The sequence below is a fragment of the Equus przewalskii genome, chromosome 22, assembly GCF_037783145.1.
Source record: "Equus przewalskii isolate Varuska chromosome 22, EquPr2, whole genome shotgun sequence".
Taxonomy (NCBI): Eukaryota; Metazoa; Chordata; class Mammalia; order Perissodactyla; family Equidae; genus Equus; species Equus przewalskii.
The window spans coordinates 18,776,100-18,788,195 of NC_091852.1; the positions used below are offsets into that span (position 1 = coordinate 18,776,100).

Sequence of the window (12,096 nt, forward strand, 5' to 3'; positions counted from 1 at the left end):
GAAAATGAAGCACTTAAGCGAAATGAGGTATAAAGGTCAAAGGATTCCATGTATTTATTCAGATGACGCAACGCTGATATTAATCAGGAAAGGTTGAATCTGTTTTTAAAGCAAAGATTTGGCCACTCATTCCTCTTCCTGTAGCACACACATTTGTTCCTCTCGTCTTTTCCACTCAGATCTTGGTTCCTTGGCTTAGTGTAATACATCTGCACCCCGTCCTTTGGGGACTCCCATACCCTGTCTCTCCCACATACTCAGACTGGCCCCACCCATGTTGGGAAAGAGAAGTGTTTTCGTCTGCTGCATTTGCTAAGTTGGACAGTGCGAATCTGGAACTGCAAAAGGCCATCTTTCCTGGCTACATGAAACAACTGTGTGCTTAAGAGAAAAAGAGGCAGCGTACAGAGGGAAAAGAGCTGAGATAGGGACCCAGAGTGAGCCCTGAGGATAAGCGAAACCTTGGAGAGAGCTGTGCCTGAATCCTGCTTCCACCCCTGTCCGTCCCAGTTACCCGTGTAAGTGGATTTCCTATTTTGCCTAAGCTAGTTTGAGTTTGGCTTCTATAACTTTGCCAACCTAAATAAAGAAGTAAACAAACAAGCTCAAATTACCAGAAATTGAGTTTATTTGGTATTAGCAGAGGAATTGCAATCTGGGAAACACATGCTGTAGCAAACTACAGGCTTGTCCATGGAGGGTTTGGGGTGGGCTGTATTTATGGGCAGGGAATACAAAGCGGGGGGAAGTCCAGCCAGAGTCCAAGCAGTAAGTTCCCTGGCTTGAGGATGGGGAGAGACTCTTGGTGGACGTTCACTGGTCAGGAGATAAGTCTCGGTCTTCTGTGAATCAGGCATTTACAGGAAATCAGTCTCTCAGTTCTTAAGGTCTGTTCTTCTGAGGGCACTTGCGTGAGATTCTCCGTTTCACATCCTCTGGTTCCATTTTAGATCAAAATCCTTTCACAACTTTCAACCAAGAATTCTGCCACAAAGCTTGTAAAAGTTTCTGTCACAAAGTTGGCAGAAAAAAATGTTTGTCAAACAACAAAGCAACAAAAAGATTTTTCAAATCTCTGATTTCTCATTCTTTAAGTTTTTACTTTTCATTTTTATTTTTTAAATTTATTTGTTATTGAATTATAATTGAGATACAATACCATGTTGGTTTCTGGCTTACAACATAGTGACTAGAGATTTTTATGCATTACGAAATTATTACTATAATAAGTCTAGCCACTATCTGTCACCACACAAAGTTATTACAATATTATTGACAACATTCTCCATGCCATACACCACATCCCCGTGACTCATTTATTTTATAAGTGGAAGTATGGACCTCTTAAACCCCTTCATCTATTTCGCCTGTTCTCCCAACGCTTCCCCTCTGGCAACGACATTTGTTTCCAGTATCTACGAGGCTGTTTCTGTTTTGTTTTGTTTGTTCATTTGTTTTGTTTTTCATATTTCGCATATAAGTGAAATATACTGTATTTGTCTTTCTCTGTCTGATTTATTCACCTAACAAAATACTCTCTACATCCATCCATGTATTCAAAAAGATATATGCACCCTTAAGTTCATTGCAGCATTATTCACAATAGCCAAGATATGGAAGCAACCTACGTGCCCATCAATTGATGAATGGATAAAGGAGATATGGTATGTATAGACAATGGAATATACTTAGCCACATTTTTTTTAGACTGTGATATTTAGTTTATCTATTATGATAAATCAGACAGCATTCCAATATTTCATTGACCAATAGTCTTTTTCAGGACTGTATTTCCAGGATGAGAGGGGGTGGGGGACTTTGGTGATAATTTTGATGAACCAGGGATTCTCCCCCCAGACTTTTGTTCCTCTCAATCTGAAATATTTGAGTTGTTTTAAATTGTTTATACCTGTTTTACTACTTAAGCAATACTTTCATTGCTTAAAATTTTAAATCTTCAATTCCTAGTAAATTGCCCAAGAGCAAACTGGAAAAAACAAACAATGTTTCCTACAATTAATTCACAGATAGATAACATCTGTTCACTCCAGGGAGCTTTTACAAATTGTTTTAATCTTTTCTTTTTTAAAGCAGCCACTTTGTTCTCTTAAGTTACTTAAAAATTTTTTTTCCCAGTCATGGATGCCACTTTGCCTGTTTGTCAACACTTTCTACATTTTCTGTTGGGTTATTTCTCTCACCTTTAGATAGTTTTAATAGTTTTTCTTCAAAAAGAAAAACTAAAACTTCTAATAGGATGTTCAAATTTTATGGCACATTCCTGAAATAACCAAAAACTTTTTATAAACAGCAGAGTATAAAGCAATATCTGAGAAGCATTGCCTAGATTATTTCTCATTTATTTAATCGTCTATAGAGAAGCAGTTGGAAACGATCTAAATGTCCATCCTAGGGCCTCAGTTAAATAATGACAAATCTAGAAAATGGAATAGAATGTGCAGTTGAAAAGAATGAACTAGAACATATGTGTGATGTGGGATACTTCCCAAGATATATTTTGTGAACAGTATTATTCATTCATTTAACAACTATTGGGCACCTTCCAAATGTCAGAGGCTGTCAACTTAAGGCAGACAAGGTCTGATTTTCTCACGCCTACATTCATATTAGCATATTTCTATTTGTGAGGGTTTTTTTAAGTGTATAAATAAATATACATAAAAGTCTAATTTTAAAATGTTTCTGTGTATATGTATGTGTACACATATGTGTGTGTATATCTTGTTTTGCAAATTTCTGGAAGTATATCTAATAGTGTTCGAGCCATTGCCTCAGGGGAGGGGGTTGGGGGGTCTGAGGTCAGAGGGAGACTTCCCTGTCTACCCTTTGTGTACCACACACATGTACTATCTTTTCAATTGAACATATTGGAATGAACATTCCGATAATTAGAGGCAGTATTTGTAACCTTCACTTTAAATAGATAACCACCGTTTATCAAAGTAGAAGAGGCACTGTCAGCTGGAAAGTTGCAAAACCATGACTGGAAATGCTCATTTCCCAGCAAAGCTGTCTGCTTCTGTAGGACACACAACTGGTATTCGATAAAGTTCCTTGAATTGGACAAAGAGTACACTATAGAAACCAGAGCAAGAGGCAACCGAAAATGGAAAAGCATAAACCCAGCAGAACGGGGGAACAGTAACAATAATATCACATAATGACAAATAAAGGATGGGCCGGTGAGAATTTTTGATCTATACTAAGAAAACAAAGAAAATAAAAAGTCGGGAAAGGTAACGAGCCCAAGGGAAACTGAGACGTCAGCCTAGAACAGTGTGAGGCAGTTCCGGCACTTTCCGGGCAGCAAATGTTATAAGGGAGCAAACTCAGAAGGTGGCTCCTGAGAGGAAGCAGGACGGGCTCTTCGGTGCAGGGTGCCATGGAGACTGCAGGCACAGGATGGACCTTCCACCCACAATCCGGTTCAGATGTTGAGACTAATGATGCCTCCCCAACACCAAGAGGTGTGAAAGGTTTATTACTCACATAATGAGTCTTTCTGGAGAGAGCAGGGCAAGCCCCAAGTTTATCCAAAATGGCTTGAGAGAGCAAGGAGAGGAAACGGCTGTGGGTTTTTATTGTGGTGGAGGTGAGGCCAGGGTGCGCGGTTCCTGCAGGTGAGCAGCGGCTGGTGGGGTTTGACCTTCCTGCTGGCATCAAAGGATGGAGTGCTGGAGCTTTCTATCAGTTCACCCACATGGGGGGCACAAGCAGAAGAGGCTTAAAAGCCTCAGAAGTCAGACATCAACAGTGGAGTCAGTGTCTATTATACAAGGCCTGATGAATGCAGAATCATTTTCCATTATTCCATTTCCATGGGAAGAAGATTGAATTGGAGTGAAAATTCTGAATTCCCACTCCCTATGTTTTAAGACTGGTAAGGAGGGAGCACTGCTCTGGAAAGAAAAAGAAACCCAACAGACAAGTGTGAAAAAAGGCATGAGCGAGATGACAGAATGAATTAAAAATGCCAGGCAATCTCCAAGGTGACGTCAGGAGTCAGTGGCTCTGCAGGCAAGGTTGCCACATGTCAGAAAACGGCTACAGAACTTGAAGTTTAAGGCAAAGATGGGAACTCATAAGAAAGATTTTGTACAAAAAAGACTTTTAATATGAGTATTAAAATTTTTATTCATATCCATTTTGCTTGGTAAAATATTTGAGGTTGATAAGACCAATATAAAGTCAAAGTTAGCAAACGTATCTTAAAAAGAACAAGAAGGAAAGTATGATCTCTCCAAAAGAAGGATATACTGGTCAGCTACAGGAATTCAACAAGAAGGCAGGCAGGGTACCAGGGCTCAGGCTCTGAAGCAAGATGGCGGGGGTTTGAACATCAGTCCCGCCACTTACTCACTGTGTAACTTTGAGTAAATATGTGACAACTTTTGTAAGCCTTAGTTACCCCCTCTACAAGCTGGGGATAATACCCGGGCTGACAGAGTACTGTAATGATTCAATGAGGTAGTATCTCTACTGAACACAGGGCCTGGCAGTTCAGCCAATGTTGGTATCAACCTATTAAATATATAAAGATTTTCAGACTACTTGACAAAAACGGGAGGAGTGGGAGCAGCCCCGTTTGGGAGCGTACTTTATCTCATTTAATCCCCAGAACAACGCTTCAAAGCAGGGACTATGACTATCCCTACTTTACAGACACTGAAATAGAAACACAGAGGTGTTAATGTCACTGGTCCAGGATAAGCATTGAAGGCAGCATCCAAGTGCAGGTCCACGTGGTTCTGGAGCCTCTCAGGGGTGTTCTGTACCAAGATGATTTTCTTAGCTGCTCATTAATGGATATTTTTCAAGTGGGAGAAGAGAGGAAGAACAATGGATCTTAGAAAGAAAAGAACTGTGGAAGTCTACACGTGTATGAGTTAGAAGAATGGAATCAGAATGTAAAATACACTCGAGAATAGAAAGGAAAAATAGAAAAGGGAAAAACAATGGCCATATGTGTATTATGCTAAAAAACTAGGCAATGTTTGTGGGAAATTTCTTGGCTAGGTGGTGGGGGAAATTGTGTGTAAATGTGTAAAATGTTAAGATAGCTTTTATAATTAAAACCTGTGAGAAAGAGATATGAAATTTCTTTAGCAAAATAAAAAGTACTTCACCAGTAAGATAATATTAGAAATGAAGTATTCTTTAAATGCTTTTTGATAAAATTTTAACTAAGGCAGTTTTTATGGTCATAATCGGTTAACTGTTTTTAAAGCAGAGGCAGCTGCATAATAAAGGGAGAGAATGCTCTTCGCTAAATAACTCCACCTAGCAGAGTCACTTCATCTCCACTCTTGTTGTCTTTGTTGATTCTTCTTCTTTTTTTTTTCTTTGGCCTTGACAGTCACTTCAAATGACTGTTCCAAGACAGTCTCAAAGGATGGCATTATCCTTTGGATATACACACAAAAACCATGCCTATAGGAATTAATCCAAATGCCAATTTTTCTACAGTTAAATATTCCATGCATCTCACTGGTTGCTACAGTATTCTCGCTTTAAATTCCTCAACATCTAGTTTCGGAAGACCCGCAATGTCTGGAATTGAGGAGCAGAAAAAGAATGTGAAGAGAATCTCACAAACAGAAAACAATTCCAGTATAATATAAAGAATAGTCAAAGAGCAAAGAGCAAAGTCCCAGAGAACAAGCCTTTGGTGTCCTGTCCTCTGACTGGTTCACCTGCCTTTTGTGATGCTCACTGAAATGTAACTCAGCCCTCCCCCTCCTCCTCTCCTGTGTTCCCCCTCCACTAAAATCCAACAGATACCGTACTCAGTGGTAACACAACCTCTCCATGAAGGCCTTTCACCCATTTGGAAGCCATAGCTGAGGTCGGAGACAGGAGGATGGATGATGAACGGCATCTTTCCACCTGGGCTCTGTGAGTTCTGAAGACTTCCTGCTTAGATCTGTACACCGAATACGGCCTTATCCAGAGTAGATTTATATTTCCACACTGGAAGAAAAAAGAGGAGAAGGAACAGGACTACTTCCTGTTAGGAGACCCATGGTAATAAATTCATTAAGCTGGGCCTTCTACTTCCCTGGTGTAAATACTCAGAGTATTTGTAAGACTAGACTTTGGCTATAACTTCATAACAAGTTTGGGTTATAAACAGCTGAGAAACTGTCCTCCCTCTATAATGATGACAAATGGGTCATTTTGAATTTTAGAGGACAGGATATTCTCTAGGCGGTTTTTGGATCTCCGTTCTTGCTTACTCAGTATCAAAACAGTCATGGAGATTCCCAGAAACTAGTATCAACATAAGATAAGGCAAAACAACCAGTAACAGTAAAAGAAACAAGAAAAGTTTTGCAAGAAACAGGCTTCATGCTTTGATTTGTTCGGTCAAATCAAGGAATAAGAGTTTCTTTATTATCAAAGTCTTCTTTTTTCTCTATCCACTAATAGGGATGATAAGATTGGTTTTTTAAAGTTCCTAATAACTATTTTATCAAATTAATGATTTTAGCAGCTTTGGTGAGTTATAATTGATGGACAAGAAACTGCACAATTTAAGTTTTAACATAAGTCTACAGCCATAAAACCATCACAATCAAGATCATGAACGTATCCACGGCCCTTTATAATTACCTGCTGTTCCTTTCCACCCCTTCTGCCACATACTCAGGCAACCACTGATCTGTTTCCTGACACTATACATTAGTTTTCATTTCCCAGAACTTTATATAAACAGAATAACACAGTATGTTCTATTTTGGAGGGAGGGGTTGGCTACTCTTGCTCAGCATAATTATTTTGAGATTTATCCACAGTATTCCATTGCATGGATGTGCCATAGTTGGCTTATCCATTCATCTAATGGTGGGCTTTTGGATTGTTTTGGTTTGAGGCTGTTACAAAGAAAGGTTTAATAAACATTCATGTAAACTCTTTGCATGGACATATGCTTTCAATTCTCTTGGGTAAATACTTGGCAGTAGAATAGCTTATCACATAGTACGTGGATATTTGACTTTTTAAGAAACTAGAGAACTGTTTCCCAAAAGGGTTGTACCATTCTACATTCCCACTAGCCTTGCAGGAGAGTTCCAGCTCCTTCAGGTCTTTGTCAACACTTGGTACTGAATATCTTTTTAATTTTAGTCATTTTACTGAGTGTAATGGCATCACATTATGGTTTTAATTTGAATTTCCCTAATGACTAATGATGTTGAGTACTTTTTTTTTTTCTGCTTTATCTCCCCAAATCCCCCCAGTACATAGTTGTATATCTTAATTGCAGGTCCTTCTAGTTGTGGCATGTGGGACACCACCTCAACGTGGCCTGACAAGCGGTGCCATGTCCACGTGTCTGCGCCCAGGATTCAAACCGGTGAGATACTGGGCCGCCGCAGTGGAGCGCTTGAACTTAACCACTCGGCCACCGGGCCGGGCCCTTTTTATTTGTTTGTTTGTTTGTTTTTTAGGAAGATTAGCCCTGAGCTAACATCTGCTGCTAATCCTCCTCTTTTTACTGAGGAAGACTGGCCCTGAGCTAACATCCATGTCCATCTTCGTCTGCTTTTTATATGTGGGACGCCTGCCACAGTATGGCTTGCCAACCGGTGCCGTGTCCGCTCTCGGGATCCGAACTGGCAAACCCCGGGCCGCTGAAGCAGAGCACGTGCACTTCACTGCTGCACCACTGGGCTGGTCCCTTGAGTACTTCTTAATGTGCCTATTTGTGATCTCTCTTTGGTGAATTTTCTGTTGAAAATTTTTCCCATTTGAAAAACCAGGTTATTATCTAATTATTGACTTTGAGAGTACTTTATATATTCTGGATATGTCTTTTATCAGATATATGCTGTAAAATCATTTTCTGCCAGTCTGTGGCTTGTATTTTTATTTTTTATTCTCTTACCAGTGTCTTTCAATGAGCAGAATTTTACAATTTGATGGAGTCTAAGTGAACAATTTGTTATTTTATGAACTGTGCTTTTGGTGTCATAACTAAGAAATCTTTGCGTAACCCAAGATCACAAAGTTTTTCTCATTTTCTTCCAGAAGTTTTATAGTTTTAGGTTTTAGATTTAGATCTATAAACCATTTTGAGTTAATTTTTTATGTGTTGCAAAACATGCATCAAAATTCTTTTTTTTTTGCACATATGGATACCCAGTGTTCCAGACAAAAAGGCTATCATTTCTCCACTAAATTGTCTTGGCAATTTTCTTGAAAATTAATTGTTCATATGTCTATTTCTGGGCTCTTTATTCTGTTCCATTGATCTGTCTATTTCTATGCCAATAGCAGGCTGTCTTGATTACTTTAGCTTTATAATAATTCTTGAAACTTGGTAATGTTAGCTGTCAAAATTTGTTTTCTTTTTAAAACTTATTTTGCATATTCTTGGTCTTTTGAATTTCCATATGAATTTTAGAATCAGCTTCTTGATTTCTGCAAAAATGCCTGCTAGGATTTTTTGACTGGGGGTGTGTTGAATCTAGAAATCAATTGGAGAACTGCTATCTTAACAATATTAAGTTTCCAACTTATGAACAAGGTATAGCTCCATTTATTTAGGTCTTTTTAAATTTTTCTCAGCAATATGTCATAGTTTTCAGTGTATAAGTCTTTCAGATCTTTTGTTAGATTTATTCCTAAGACTTTTATGTTTTTTTTTTAAGGATTGGCATCTGAGCTAACATCTGTTGCCAACGAGTTGTATATTTTAGTTGTGGGTCCCTCTGGTTGTGCTGTGTGGGATGCCACCTCAACATGGCCTGATGAGCGGTGCCATGTCCGCATCCGGGATCTGAACCAGTGAAACCCTGGGCCGCTGAAGCAGAGCGGGTGAACTTAACCACTCGGCCACAGGGCCAGCCCCAAATTTTATGTTCTTTGATGCCATTATAAACAATACTGTTTATACTGTTATACTTTCAATTTCTGATTCTTCATTGCTAGTATACAATTAATTCTTATATATTGATCTTGTATCCTGAAAACTCACTAAACTCACTTAGTGGTTCTAGTAGGGTTTTCATAGATATCAGATTTTCTACATAAGGGATCATGTCATTTGCAAAAAAAGACAATTTTACATGTTTCTTTTCCAATATGGGTGCTTTTTATTTATTTTTTCTTGCCTTATTGCACTGGCTAGAATCTTCAATGTTGAGTGTGGGCGTCCTTGTCTTGTTCCTGATCTTAGGGAAAAATCATTCTGTTTTTCACCATTAAGTATGATGCTAGTTGTAGGATTTTAAGTAAATGCCCTTTATCAGGTTGAGGAATTTTCCTTCTATTCCTATTAAGGAATGAATGTTGGATTTCCTTAAATAATTTTCTACATCTATGGAGGTAATCATATATCATTTGTATATTTATGTATTTATAGATACATATTTTTTAGTTTGTTAATCTGATGGATGGATGGATTTTCAAATGTCAAAACAATGTTGCATTCTTGAGATAAACTTCATTTGGTCAAAATGTATTATCTATCAATTATTTCTCAATAAAACTAGAAAAAATCCTTTGTACATATTTTGGATTGAACTTGATAAAATTTTGTTTAAGATTTTTGCCATCCATGTTTATGACAGAGGGATATTAGTCTGCGATTTCTTTGTAATGTCTTTGTCTCGTTTTGGTATCACGGCAATTTGTGACTCATAAAATGAGTTGGAAAGTATTCCCTACTTTTCAATTCTCTGGAAGAGTTTCTGAAGAATTTGTAAATGTTTAGTGGAATTCACCAGTGCTGCCCTATAGGCCTGAAGTTTTCTTTGTGGGAAAGTTTTAAACTACAAATTCAATTTATTTAATAGATATAGGGCTATTCAGGTTATATATTTCTTCTTGGGTAAGCTTTGTTAATTTGTGTCTTTCATGAAGTTTATCCATTTCATCTAAGTTGTCAAATTTATTGGCATAAAGTTGTTCACATTATTCCCTTATTAGCCTTTTAATATCTGTAGAATCTCTAGTAATGCCATTCTTCTCATTCCTGATATTGGTAACTGGTTTATTCTTACATTTGTTCCTAATCAGTTCAACTAGCTTTTAGTTTCATTGCTTTTTATCCAGTTTCAGGTTTTTATTTCATAGATTTCCACTCCGATCCTTATTATTTCCCTTCTTGTCTTCACCATGGATTTAATTTACTTTTCTTTCTCTAGCTTCTTAAGGTAGAAGCCGAGGTCATTGATTTGAGATCTTTCTTGTTTTCTAACATGGCTTTTATTGCTATAAATTTCCTAAGTCTTGCTTTATAGGCATCTCCAAAATTTTGGTAAGTTGTGTTTTTATTTTCATTCAGTTCCAAATCTTTTCTACTTTCCCTTTTGATTTTTTCTTTCACCCACATGTTATTTAAAAGTCCTTTTCTCAGATTCTGTATATTTGGAGATTTTCTATAGATCTTTCTGTTATTAATTTATAATTTAATTCCATTGTGGTTAGAGAAGATACTTTGTATGACTTGAATCTTTTAAAATTTCATTGTTTTTTGTTTTTTTTTAATTTTTTATTTTTTTAACTTCAGTAACATTGGATTATAACATAATATAGCTTTCACATGTACATCGTAATATATTTCAAATTCTGTGTAAATTATATCATGTTCACCACCCAAAAACTAATTATAGTCCATCCCCTCACATGTGGGCCTAATCACCCCTTTTGCTCTCCCTCTGCCCTTCCCCTATGGTAACCACCAATCCAATCTCCATTGCTATGTGTTTGTTTGTCATTGTTCTTATGTTCTACTTATGAGTGAGACCATACGGTATTTTTCTCCCTCTGACTAATTTCACTCAGCATAATACCTTCAAGGACCATCCATGTTGTCACAAATGGCCGGATTTCATCATTTCTTATGGCTGAGTAGCATTCCATTGTGTATATATACCACATCTTAACCATTCGTCCCTTGATGGGCACCTAGGTTGCTTCCAAGTCTTGGCTATTGTGTATAATGCTGCAATGAACATAGCGGTGCATGTATCTTTATGCCTTTGCATTTTCAAGTTCTTTGGATAAATATCCAGGAGTGGGATAGCTGGATCATATGGTAGATCTATTCTTAATTTTCTGAGGATACTCCATTCCATAGTGGCTGCACCAGTTTGCACTCCCACCAGCAGTGTACGAGGGTTCCCTTCTCTCCACATCCTCTCCGACACTTGTTGTTTCCTGTCTTGTTAATTATAGCCATTCTGACCGGAGTGAGGTGATACCTCATGGTAGTTTTGATTTGCATTTCCCTGATAGCTAATGATGTTGAGCATCTTTCATATGCCTGTTGGCCATTTGTATATCTTCTTTGGAGAAATCTCTGTTCAGATCTTTTGCTCATTTTTTAATTAGGTTGTTGGTTTTCTTGTTGTTGAGCTGTATGAGTTCTTCATATATTTTGGATATTAACCCCTTAACTGATATATGGTTTGCAAATATCTTCTCCCAATTATTAGGCTGTCTTTTCGTTTTGTTGATGGTTTCCTTTGCTGTGCAGAAGGTTTTTAGTTTGATTTAATCCCATTTGTTCACTTTTTCTTTTGTTTCCCTTGCCGGGACAGACATGGGACTTGAAAATATGCTGCTAAGACTGATGTCAAAGAGCGTACTGCCTATGTTTTCTTCTAGAAGTTTCATGGTTTCAGGTCTTACATTCAAGTCTTTAATCCATTTTGAGTTGATTTTTGTGCATGGTGTAAGGGAATGGTCTACTTTCATTCTTTTGCATGTGGCTGTCCAATTTTCCCAACACCATTTATTGAAGAGACTCTCCTTTCTCCATTGTATGCTCTTGGCTCCCTTGTTGCATATTAGCTGTTCATAAATGTGTGGGTTTATTTCTGGGCTCTTGATTCCGTTCCATTGATCTGCATGTCTGTTTTTGCGCCAGTACCATGCTGTTTTGGGTTCTATGGCTTTGTAGTATATTTGAAATCAGGGAGTGTGATACCTCCAGCTTTGCTCTTTTTTCTCGGGAATCCTTTGGCTATTCGGGGTCTTTTGTTGTTCCATATAAATTTTAGGATTCTTTGTTCTACTTCTGTGGAAAATGTTGTTGGAACTTTGATAAGGATTGCGCTGAATCTGTAG

The 12,096-nt window shown here is 37.8% G+C and overlaps 1 long non-coding RNA gene across 1 annotated transcript in view; it reads left to right on the forward strand.

The window, feature by feature from the left end:
• The first annotated feature begins 264 nt into the window (after positions 1–264).
• Positions 265–12,096, forward strand: part of LOC139078687 (uncharacterized) — a 110,841-nt gene continuing 99,009 nt past the window's right edge. The window contains exons 1-2 of the long non-coding RNA XR_011531707.1: positions 265–518; positions 7,286–7,375. This is a non-coding gene — a long non-coding RNA (uncharacterized lncRNA). The remainder of the gene's footprint in view (positions 519–7,285; positions 7,376–12,096) is intronic.